The sequence below is a fragment of the Balaenoptera physalus genome (genome assembly GCF_965194825.1).
Source record: "Balaenoptera physalus genome assembly, chromosome: 3".
NCBI lineage: Eukaryota > Metazoa > Chordata > Mammalia > Artiodactyla > Balaenopteridae > Balaenoptera > Balaenoptera physalus.
Genome location: NC_138890.1, coordinates 160,558,977 through 160,572,415, shown reverse-complemented (window position 1 = coordinate 160,572,415; position 13,439 = coordinate 160,558,977). Strand labels below are relative to the sequence as shown.

Genomic DNA, 13,439 nt, shown 5'->3' with positions numbered 1-13,439 from the left:
CACACACACACACAGTATAATCGTGGAAAGGAATATTTGATAGTCATGAATTCAACAGAAATACAAAATAAACTGATATAAATCCTTCATATAAAAATACACTTTTTTCTGTTTTAAAATCAATAATAATAATTCATATGAAACATTATTTGAAATAGGTATTAAAATACTTTTGGAGGGGATTTCTCAAGGATAAGTTTCATTTTAAGAAGAGAAATACATGCAGCGGCTTCTAACATGCTATTTTTCTCAGTTTTACGGCCAGTTGTCTCTGTGTCGTCACTTGTGTTTCACGAGTTGCATAAGCTTACTCTTTGAGATAATATACTATGGAATTATTTCAGGAGTTCAATTTTTTGATCTTTTGAGTATTTTCCCCTGGTATGAATTGAATCATGTCCCTCAAAAGATATATTCAGGCAGGGGGGGAAAGGGAGAGGTAAATAGGCAATGCACAGAAGATTTTTAGTGCAGTGAAACTACTGTCTATGACACTATAATGGTAGATACATATCACTATAAAGTTGTCCAAAGCCATAGAACATACACCACCAAGAGTGAACCCTAATGTAAACTATAGATTTGGGTTAATAATGTGTCAATATAGCTCTATCAATTTTTTAAAAAATGTATCACTTCAGAGGAGAATGTAGAGTGTGGAGGAAACTATACCAGTGTGAGGATAGGGGATACATGGAAAATCTCTGTACTTTCTGCACAATTTTGCTGTGAACCCAAACCACCTCTAAAACAAACACACAATTAAGAAAAAAGATATATTGAAGTCTAACCACCCCCTCCCACCACCCCGGTATCTCAGAATGTGATGTTATTTGGAAATAGAGTTTTTATAATAGTGGTAATCAAGTTACAATGAGGTTCAATAGGACTAGTGTCCTTATTAAAAAAAAAAAAAAAGGGAAAAATTGGACACAGAGACACAAAGAAGAGAGACTAAGTGAAGACACAAGGAAACCACCCACCTATAAGCTACAAAGTATCTGAGGCCACTCAGTTTTTGGTATTTTATTACAACAGTTCTAGGGAACAAATACACCCCCTCTGTCAGGATTTGGTAAATATGTTGAATTGTTTTGTAAAAACATAAGTCATACATGTCCAACAAGTAGAGTACAATTATAAAGCAACTGATATACAAAGAAAAGGCTACAGCACACATTATTCAAGCAAGGATTTCAAGTAGGTGCTAAATGGGCACCAGGAGATAGAATGGGCCAAATCGAGACTGTTGCAGTTTGGGTTGGGATTTAAGGGAAAGAACAGATTTGCTGAGAGAGGAAAGCAATAATGGATGTAAGGGTCAATTAAGCTGAAGTTGGAAAGTAAAGCCCTTTAAGGTCATGAATATCTTATAATGAAGACCAGACTCCTCTAACTGGGATGGTGACCCTTTTCACTAAAATTCATAAAGTCAAAGTGTCCTAAACATAATTATGAGGGGGAAGGAATATAAGCTGGCCCAATAACTCAGTGAACCCTGCATTTGGCAATGTTACAGATATCACAACTGGATTATACTAACACACAGGAAAGGAAATCAATATTAGTAAAAAAGAATGGATGGTCTGTAATTAACAACCCAGATATTAGACAGAAAATATAGTTCAAGGAAAATTTAAATTCAGGAATATTTAATAGACACCACCAGCATTACTATCCCCACTCCTGGCAACATTTTAATGTGTTGAACTCCTATTTTATGGCAGGTACTATACTTGATAATTTACAAAAACTATTTCACTTAATTCTCTGACTATACACACACACGGTATTTGACTCCCTAATATCCACTTGGAACTGACAAAGATGTAGGCATGACTGAGGGTAGTGGTACGCTATTCCCATCCAGTAACTATTTCCGGAATGTTCATGTGACCCACTTCTGGTCAATAATGCCCAAAGACAGTTTCCCTAGAGATTTCTTGGAATATACTTTCTCAATCTTAAAGAGAAAATCCACAGGAATACAGATTATTTCTTTCCTGCTGGATGCGAATAAGGACGCATTTGGTCTTCGAGGTTTCAGGCAGGTAACTTCTGTCCATGAGGGGAGCCAGCCTGCATGGACATAATCAGCATACGGTAGAACATGCAGACAGGACAATAAGAGCAACACAGGGCCAGAAAACAGGCTCAGGCCAGGAGTCTGCAGCATCCCTAAGCTCTTTGGTGAGTTAATAAAGTTCCTTAATGTTAAAGCCTTTTTCAGTTGGCTCTTCTAAAACTTATAGCTGAAAGCATGCTAACAAATAGAATTATTCTGATTTTATACATGGACGAAGCAAATTCAAATGGTGAATTAAATTGCCCATGATCATGATGCTAGAAGCTGGTCCATTGTCCTTAATCCTAGTCTTGTATGATTTACTACTTACTCTTCTTTCCTTTCTCAAAACATCTAAAAGGAGTCTTGAATCCAACACTGAAAAGTTTAGATTTATAACCACTCAGTAACCTTCTTGGCTTTTGAATAAAAAATGCTTGACAAAACCCCAGCTTATATTGCTGGTTTTCCTGGTAGCCTTGTAAAATGAGAACACAGAAGAGAGATGATATTTCTGAACAGTATAAAGATATTTTGAAAAAAAATAGTTTCTAACTTATCATGCTTATTAAAAAAAAAACTTAAATTTTGTACCCATGGTTTAATGAAGAATATTATTGAATAATTATTTAATTCTGAATATGTCAGGTAAAACAAACCCAACAGTTGTTTTTTTTTTTTTTCCTTTTTTAAATTCTAGTGTAAAATACAACATGGTACCATGGTAAAATAGAACATTTGAATTGTCTCTGTAGACTTTCCTGAATCTTTGTTTTTTAAACTATATGTTAGTCATGTGACCTAATGGCAAAATTCTTTAGTGTAATTGTAATAGGAAATCTTGGATAATTATCTCATACATTTTCTTCCCAGCTTGGTTCTTATGCTAAACAGTTGAAATATATGTACATAAATATTTCTTCTAGTCTTTTGCAAAATCAACAAATCAAATGCCCCAAAATAAATGCACTTAATTTGCAATTGTTGCATTTTATTTTGAACACTCCATACTAACATTTGGAATGAGTGCTATCTACATGAAAAATGTTAAAAATGAAAACCCAGAGTTCATGTTAATCTGGTTCTTATTCTTAAAGTTATCAAGATTTCGGCACAAGCTATACAAAGTATTGCTTTGCCTGGCATATTATTTTATGACAATTTTATTGTTATTATAAGACCTCCCTAGAGCAGAACAGTGGCCAAATATCTTTAGTTGGATCCTAAGGACTTGAGTTAATAAAAATTTGCTGCCTGTGAAATACTTTTTTATTTTATTTTCTTTTAAAAAATTAGTTCAGTTTTGCCACATTACTTGTTAATAGTTTCATCATGACATTGGAGTAGTTTAATAGGTGATCCTTAAGAGAGATCATTTTTTCCAATGTTCCTATTGTTATTTCCAGAAAGTGAACTTGATAGTGACAAAGCTTGTCTATCTGGTGACTAACAATGCTCTGAAAAATCGAGAAGTACTTGGCTTGTCAATTGATTAAATATAGTCTTTAGGTACTTTAGAGTGAGTGTGACAATTTGAAAAGGTCTCTAAATGAATATAGGAAGTAATAAAAGATTATAAAATAAGGACTGTGATACGGATGGACCTAGAGATTATCAGACTAAGTGAAGTAAGCCAGACAAATGATATCATGTGATATCGCTTATATGCAGAATCTGAAAAAAAAAAAAGATACAAATGAACTTATTTAAAAAACAGAAATAGACCCACAAACATAGAAATGAACTGATGGTTACCAAAGGGGAAAGGGGGCAGGGAGGGATAAATTAGGAGGATGCATTAACATACACACACTCTATATATTAAATAATTACCAACAAGTATCTACTATTCTACAAAATATACTCAATGTTTTGTAATAAACTATAAAGGAAAGTAATCTGAAAAAGAACAGGAAACAAACATATATATATATAAAATATATAACTGAATCACTCTGCTGTACACCTGAAACTAACATGATGTTGTAAATTAACTATGCTTCAATTTAAAAAAAAATCTTATGTGAACTATGAAAAAAAATGGACCATGATTTAAAAAAAAAAAAAAAACCACAAATGTGGACTTAATTTAGTTAGACCTCTGGAGAAAACCGTATTTATTAAACGACTTATCTTTGGATAGTCATTACAAAGAATCTTAGTGAATTATTGAAAATAGTAAAAGTGTTATACCATGAGAAAATGTTAGTGTATTGAAATATGTGTATTTGAGATTGTTTAAGGGAAGCAATTCCAAAAAGTCGGACGTAGAATCAAAAATGAATGTGCTTCCCTTTCAAACTCATGAATCTGTGCCATGGAGCCAATTCTAGAAGAGAAAACTGAAAGATACTCATGATCTTCAACAATTCAGAAATCAAAATATAAATACAAAAGTGAAAGGAAGCTGAATTTTTAAAAGTTAGATTGTAATATGCAAAAAGTATTTAAAGTAAAAATGTAAATATGACTGTTTACAATTATTACAGCTTAGAATAGTCTATTTGAGTTCTGTCAATTTTGGATCTCTTGTTTAGCTTATAATTGCTAATTTACTTGAACTATCAGAAGGCCAGTGATTTCTTTATTCATTTATTACAATCACCAGTTCTGTTTATTTGATTTATCATATAAAGTTTTTATAATTAAATAATGATGCCCAATTTTGTATTTTTGTAAGACTTGAATACGGGCTTTGCTTCAAATGAAGAGAAGGTGATACTTTAAATTAAAAAAAAATAAAACTTTTCAGTAGAAATAACAAACAAATATCCTAGTACCTTGGTGACATTAAGCAAAGGAGCCCAGTTATGCATAGCCAAAGGTGACGTTACAATGATTAGGAGAAAAGATATAGTCAAATCAAGAGGCTTTGTTTTGCTGCCTCACTATGTAACTTTGGAACCTTAGGAAAAGGAGGATATTGATTTCTTTCTGCTAACCTCCCTTGACAGCAAGGGATTTCATTATTAAGATGATCGCAGTTTTCTTTCAGTGCAAGGTGCTGCATCAGTGTAAAGCATCACAGAATGATTTCAACAGGGGGCACAACAAAGTATCTGGCAACATTTAGGTAGGTTAAAAACAAATGGCCCACCTGCCTTTGGATTGTAGGATATCACTTTACAGGACTCCTCTTGATGCAAAATATGCTTGCCACTATAGTGGAAGAGATAGTGCTCCCTTTGAAACTGACATAAAACGTGTTTCCCACGTTGTTTTACAGACTTTGGAATTTGTATTTTTGCTGAACCAGGAAAATAGACCAGAAGGCATTATCCTTGAAGCATGTACGGAGAAGAAAGTCATACAACATTTTAGCTGAAATTGTGAAATGACAAAGATGGCCTAAAAAGAAAATATTTTGAATCTTGCAATGGCCTACTCTTGATATATCTCTAAATACATTTTTAAATGTCTGAGCACTTAATAAAATGATTTATAAATTTTAACACCATTATTGGAGGTAAACTGTTCTCTCTGATTGGTATTAACAATTTAAATTATCATGGGAATATTTATCTATATCTTTCAAGGTCCATCTCACCTATGACCCCCTCCTTCCCATCAATCATTAGTTTTTTTTTTTTTAGTCTTTATTTCACTTACCATATTTTGGCAAATAAAGTATAATTTTATGGATCTCCCCAACGCATAGTAGTAGCATTTTTGTTATATATACATCCAAATACTTGAAGAAAGTAGATGAATGCTTATGTCACTGAAAAGATTAACAAATGTAATACGTTCACAGAAAAAGTATAAAATAAATCTGGTTGAGATACAATTCATAGTAGCAGAATCCTTAAATAAAATGCAGTATTTATATGTAAAAAAACCATGTTAAATTTAATTTCTTGACTACTGATTTAAATTTGTACTTTTTATTGTGGTAAAATATATAATTTACCATTTATACCATTTTTATAAGTGTAGATATCAATGACATAAAGTACATTGACACTGTTGTGTAACCATCACCACTATCCATCTTCAGAACTTTTTCTTCTTCCCAAACTAAAACTTTGTACCCATAACTCCCATGTATTCTTCGTTGTGATCTCTAGTTACTTAATATGCAAAGTAATATAAGAATATATAATTATTTGGAATACGTTACGTGAAAAATACAACATGGAATTAATTAAGAAGTCACAATAATATCAGCATATGTTAAACTATACATGTTGGTGTTACTGCATTAAACTCAGATTTTCTACACGAAACACTAAGAATTAAACACTGATGGTCAGTTGTTTTGTACCTAGCTAATTTTCTTATTCAAATGATAACAATAAGAACTTTATAACAATAAGAACTTATAAAGAAAAAATCTGACTGAAAGTATCTGAGAGTTGCCTGACTAAGCAGGAATAAAGGGATAGATAAGTCTAGCTGTCCACTAGACATTAGGGCAGTAAATCTTCAGTAGAAAAAAAGTAGTAGTATTCATGATCTCTATATTTTTTCAAAATTGCCAGGACTAAGAGAATAAAGAGGCAATAGGAACAGACCCACATATAATTCTGATTTTGAAGTTATCAGTGATGGACGTTATCAACTGTGAATAATATGTTCAAAATTATTGAAAGGATGTATTTACAAAAAAAAACTATAGTCTATATGAAAAAACTATATGAAAATTCTTGAACTAAAAATAAAATATATTAAGAACTGAATCAATTATTTAATGACGGATTGAAAATGATATAAGAATAGTGAACTGGAAAGTAGATCAATAGAAAATGTGTAAGCTGAAAAACAAAAGCAAAAAGAGTAAAAATGTTTAAAAGAGTGATTTGAGAAGGAGATCTAATAACCATTGTTGGAATTCAAGAAGCAAGGAGAGAGAATAGGGAAAAAAGCAGTAAGTGAAGAGAAAAAGTCCTAAAGTTCCCAAAGCTGTTAAAAGGTATTAAGCAAGGTAAATACTCAAAAAACCACACCTAGGCCCATCATGTATATTTCATCAAAGGAACAATAGGCTATTAAAAAAAAAAAAACACTGGAAAGACAGATGAAAAATACCTTTAAATTGCTGAAAGAAAATAAGTGCCAATCTATGCTTTCATCCCTAGCACAAGTGTTTTTAATTGTGAAATAAAATACAGATTTTTTTTTTTTCAGAACAATGGCAGTCATACATTAAAATAGACTATAAGAGAACTTCTTTGGCCCAAGTTTAATCATTAAATTTTTCTATACTTCCAAAAAGGTTTTATTGGATACGCATGATAAATCATATCTTCTGCAAACATAAATCCTTTTATCTCTTATTTTCAATTTTTTACTTTATTTTATTATTCCAATTACTAGAACTTCAAAGAATGTGCTACCCAGTAATGAGAACTACTGGTAGCCCCTTGCATAGTTTCTCATTTTACTTTTAATGATTTTAGTGCTTAGGGCTGTTTTGTGAAGAATATAAAGGACATTTATTGCATAAGACAGAGGTTCTTGTTATACTCAGCCACAGATACCACATATGATTTAGAAAAATGACCCTTTTAATTCTTAAAATTATTAGCCACAGATATTAAGGTGGGCCAATATTATTTTCATATTGTCCAACTCTAAAATTCCATCAAATATTCACTCTCTTTCCAAATCAGAGAGTATCCTAACAGTGGGATGCTAGATTGAGAAAATAACTTCAAAGATAAAGAGACAACAAATTATATTTTGTGGATAATACTAAATTTCATCAAATATTTAGAGTGAAACATAAAATGCAAATCAATATTTAGACACTTGGAAAGATGTTAATATTTTGTTAAAATGTTCAGTTTTTATCCAGATGTCTGGCAGCACATAAGGAAAACAAAACACTCTGTGAATAAACATAATCTCAATTACACCAAAATGCCAATCTTCCACTGATTTCCAATTTTCTTTATAAAAGATGATATAATCACATGTTGGGTGATTGTAGATATTAACAATCCTGGCTTCTAAGAACACACCACTATAGTTCATTCATTAGGCATTCCCATGCCTATGCTATTCTAAGAAAAACTGAATTAGGTAGCAGTGAAAATTTTCCAGTTTTGTTCCTGTTGCTACAGTCATTTTGACATGAACCAAAATAAAGACAACGGTCTGAGTGCTTATTAACTCTTGATAAAGGGTTATTCTTTTAAAAATACAGTTGTTTTCAGGAAGGAATTACTATTACCCATTTTTATATTTTTTTATCCACATAAATGTTATACCTGTCTACTTGGGGGTATTATTAATTTTGCTTTAACAACATTTTTCTAGTAGCAGAGAAAATTATGGCCCATAGGGTAATATCCAATTTTATTCATTAATTTCTAATTGAGGCAATAGTTATTATGTATCAAACAATGGTAAAGTCTTCATAAAAATATTAAAAGGGATTACTTTGTATGTATTAGACATATTTTCTTAGTTTTCTGACTAAAGAAATTTCTAATTTTTGATTATCATTTATATTTCTGGAGGAAATATTCTACTCTTCAGGCGTATTTCTCAATAAAGAAAGACTTTTCCCAAGAGAATCTTAATAAATACATAATACAAATGTGAGGAAGAGGAAATACTCCTTGGGTATGCAGTTGGGATATAATTTTGAAACTTTTGTCTGTTCTTGTAACTCTTTGTTTAGTATAAATTTTCATTTTAAAAATTGTTTCTCTGGATAGAGTTTCAAAATTTTTGCTCAAGGAGAAACCTATGCTGAGTTCCAATTACAATAAACTCTGCCATTAAACCCTAAATTCAATTAGGACCACCTGGCAATATCTATTTTAATTTCCATTTCTTACACCTGTGTCCCTTAAGCTTAAAAAAGACTTTCCATCTGGCTATTTTTTTGTTACCCTAACATATACTGACATTGGTAAAAACAAAAGAAACTATTTTCTCATGTGTTATATGATGAGTTTTGCTTAGGTGTTTATGTCAGAAAGTAACTTCATAGCATTTAAAATTAGTCCTAATTGCTGTACATTGACCCTCCATTTTCTGATCCTCTCTCCCAAGTTGCTATTTACTCTCCATCTTTCAAAAGGTACTTAATATCTTAATGTGCTTCATGCCACCCGCCCCCCCCCCACTATTATTTGTACTGAGGAAAAAAAGGGTGTGGACATCTGTCATTTATCGACACTTATTAGTATGAATGTTGTTATACTTTCATACATTTAGAAATAATTACCTAATTATAATTCTAATTGAGGGGAGTAATTATATATAATCATATGATTATGACTTTTATATAAAGTGAGATGTTTTTTCCGCCTTTAACAGGATAGGTGTCATTATAGACTAAAATGGTAGACTGCTGCAACCACTAGAATTGTTTGTTGACAGGCTGATTCAGAAAGGACTCACCAGAGACTCATTTTGTGCAATGTGAAAGATACTCTCTCATTTAGTAAAGTTTGTGGTAGTTTACAAACCTTCCAGAGCACCAACAGATTACAAACTTAAAAGAGGAATGAAAAAAAATAAAAATAAATAAATAAATAAATAAATAAATAAATAAATAAAAAGAGGAATGAGTCTACCAGCTCATTCAGGCGTCGGCCACAGGGCAACTTAAAGAAGACATAAGAGATTCTGCTATTTCCACTCTTCCTGCTATCCTTGCACTACTGCTAGGGTCCATAAAGCATCACACTAGGAACATCATTAATTGAAACCATGGAAATACAGGTGATAATGACTGTAAGTGTGGAATTTTCACCATCAAAAACAGGACTGAGAAGTTTCCACAGGATAGACCACGAGTCACTATGATAGGGGAAGAGCTGATTACCAACAAAACAGCTGAACCTCCATCTTGTGTTGCTAAAATTTACATCAGTTTCTTAAACGGAAAGAACTACAAGTTGTTATCATCAAAAAGAAATGGAGACCAGCCTTGAAAATGTCCTAAGCAGACCAAAAACAGTTTAGTCATACAAGCAAAGCTTAATTCAGTTTATTTCACAGGCCTAACTTGAACTGGGTCATATCTTGTTTACGCCTCTGGAAATCACAAGCAAAACAATTTGCCAAAATTGATATGAAGTAACCACTAACCAATTCCCTATCATTTAGGAAAATTCTAATATTATAAGCAATCACTGTGAAGAATAAACAGTCATGAGCTTCTCACCATAAAAACTGCTCTAAGACAATATACCCCTGAGCTTTATTTCATGTATTGGTTTGAGAACCCCCAGTTCGCAAACTGTATTTTTGGGGTGTGCACAATAAACCAGTACTAGTTACTACTTCAGTGACTCATTGGTTTTACTTCTGTTATTTCTGAACTTCTGAAAAAGTAAACATAAAAATTGTGCTGAGATTTTATCCAGGTATTATCGGTTGTGTGTGTGAGGGAGAGTTCATAATTGAGCTGGATATAAGAAATGTACTTGGTGGCAATAACAGAAGACATTTAATCTGTGCTCTGTTTCTCTTTAAAGCCCCCCTGTAGCGTGATTCCCATGGCCTTACCTTCTTCCCCAGCGTCTCAGAAGCTTCCCAGCAAACTCAACGGATACCTTCAGCAGAGATGATGTCATCACCCACTGGAGTTGACAACAACGGGAAATGCAGTGTCTGCCATGGGTTGGATGAAGATGTGCTGAGCTGAGGGCCTGAGGACCAGAAGGTCCACAGGTTAGAACTTGCACCAGACTCATGTGAGGACAGGACTGAGGTTTGGGTCAGCACCTGGGTCTAACTGAGGCTGAGACTACCTCTCCCACTCCCTCTTGATCCACCACTTGAATCCACTCACTTTCAACTCTCTGCAGACGCCAATTTGTGGATGTTCAGAAACAAGTAAAACCAAAGGTAGAATGAGGAGGAACGGAAGGAGAGGCAATGAAAACGGGGCAGGGCTTGTGAAAACTTCTTTAAATTAACCAGGGAAGGCAATGAAAACGGGGCAGGGCTTGTGAAAACTTCTTTAAATTAGCTGAAAGGAGAGATTATATTGTAAACCACCTGTGACTAGAAAAATAAGAAGGGGCAAAATTAATTATGCCTCCCTACAAAGAGCATTAGTACATTGGTTCTCAACTAGTAAGTTTTTTTGTCTTATGTTCTAAAATAAAACAAAAACATAATATCCTGCAAGTGCTTAAAACTTTCTCAACCAGACTGTTACACAGTAATATTTTCAGGCAAATTTCTAGTACCCAGACTGACTGTCCCTGGAACTCAGTGCCTTAGACACTACCTTTGAATAAATCCCATGCCTGTTTTGCTGTGTCATGTGTCCATTCAGTACAGACAAGGGTTCTTTATAACAGCCCTCATCAAATTGTTGGCTTTTAAGCAGGGTACTGAAACATGTCTCTCTTTTTAATCATCTCTGTTTTCACAATAGTTGATGACGGTGCTCTTCAAACTGACAGTTATCTTGAAATGCTTTCAAGTATCCTCTTAAAAATGAAATCAGACTCACGTATCACTGGCCGAAAGGATTTATAAAAGTAACACTTTTGACTGCATTTTGAAAGGAGAACACAAGAAAATTAAATACGAGGTAGATGAGTGATAATACCTTCAGCTGAGATATTTGTGGAAAATATAAAGTTCCTATACTTTTAATATAGAATTTGTCGTGGTGACTGTGGCAACCAAAAGAACCAAAAGAAAGAAAACCTAGAAAAATAAATGTTAGCAAAATTAAATATTACTTTAGAGACGGGAAAGTAAGTTGCATAAAACTACCTCTCTTCTGCTGCCCCAAGCCTCTGTCTACCGACCTTCTCCTCGCTGTTCTTTGCTCCCAGATGAGTATTTATAACCTTGGGGCAAATGAGAATCACTTGGCTCAGACCTGGAACTAGATTTAACACTCGAGTCTTGCTCTCAGACCCTAAGACTCAACTGGCCTCAGCTGAGACCTGAGGCGTGGCTCTTCCGAGATACAATTCATATAAGTACATATAGATAATTCTGTAAGTATAATACACACACACATACACACACAATATATATTTAACAATATCATGTTAATTAATGTTATATTAAATATAACATAACATTTTATATACATATTTATACTTTGTATATTTCTATGCATATACAATGTATACCCATATTATTTATATATTATTTATATGGGATTATATATACACACATATATGTATATATAGATGAATAGATAGAAATGGGTATAGATATAGATGATTTTTGTGAATTTCAGAGGCACGTTAAATTACATTGACTTCTTGGAACAGCGGTAATTAATTAAAAATCACAACTGTTGAACAGCTGCTGTCCACAGATCTCTCTGAGTGATGTAATGAAGAGGAACAATGTTACAGGATACAGTGTATAAGCAAGAGTCAGAAAACATGGGTGCTAATCTCAGCTCTGTCACCAGTTTTGTAGGGAAACATATTAGTCCTTCTAGGTCATGATGCAAACATTTGTAAAGTGAGGGAATGAGAGTGTATCAGTGGATTTCCCAGTGTTTTCTCTTAAAATATGAGTCTGCTTAAAATACTCCAGTAACCTCCCATCTCTCTCAGACTAAAACAAAACAAAACAAAAACAAAAACTAAATGTTTATAGAATGTCATAAAATTCCCACGTGTTCTAGATCCTTGAATATGGAGGGCCAACTATGGGACTTCAGCATCCCCAGATTTTGATAACTGCGGCGGGTCCTAGAACCAATCCCCTGCTGATATACGGAGGGACAGCTGTAAATCATGTAAACCAGATTAATTGCTGAGAAGAGCATCTAGCACTTAGTAAGTTGTGAGCAAGTGTTAGCTGTTATGACACATCAAATCTTCCATCTACCTCCATAGACTGTTACTTTCATGAAGCTGAAAAGCAGGTTTCCTGTGCGCTCAGCTGTAGCCCCAATGCCCTGTTCGGGGCTTCCATACAATACGTGTCCAGTATATATTGTTGGAATGAATAATGACATAGGCATAGAACAATCTGGCTCTGTATGATTAGAATGGGAATAGTAACCAAGACTAGTCCTAAAAACAACTGAAGAAAGACTTTAAGGATGCCCGTTAGAAGTAAACATCTTTTGACTAGAAAGAGTTCCTAGTGAAAAATGCTCTGGGCGAGACATAGTCACTATATTTAAAATAACACTTTTAATTTGCAACTCAGCTCCAGCAGGCACACTGGTAAGAACAGTAAAGACTTAAGTATGAAAAGGAGCTAAATTGATAAAGGCTTTACATTTAAAACAATAGACTTAAATGTTGACTATATGCCCAAAAGCAGTGGAGTGGGGCACATGTGCCAATGCTTAACTAGCTGCCAGTCTCGGCAAATACCTGCTTACCAGGTAGCTTTCATCCAGACCCTCTCAAGCCAGTGGTCCACCTTAAGCCTCTGTGTGCTGCTTTTGAAGGCTATGATGGATAGGCTTTTT

The 13,439-nt window shown here is 33.6% G+C and overlaps 1 protein-coding gene across 7 annotated transcripts in view; it reads right to left on the bottom strand.

Annotated features, from left to right (window-relative positions):
* Positions 1–13,439, bottom strand: part of CDH18 (cadherin 18) — a 988,723-nt gene that overhangs the window by 571,747 nt on the left and 403,537 nt on the right. For 6 of the 7 annotated variants that reach the window (XM_082453751.1, XM_082453750.1, XM_082453747.1 and 3 more), the window contains one exon: positions 10,535–10,677. The exons of the other annotated variant lie outside the window; for it this stretch is intronic. The gene's annotated coding sequence lies outside the window, so the exon portion shown is untranslated. The remainder of the gene's footprint in view (positions 1–10,534; positions 10,678–13,439) is intronic. 7 annotated transcript variants of the gene reach the window in all.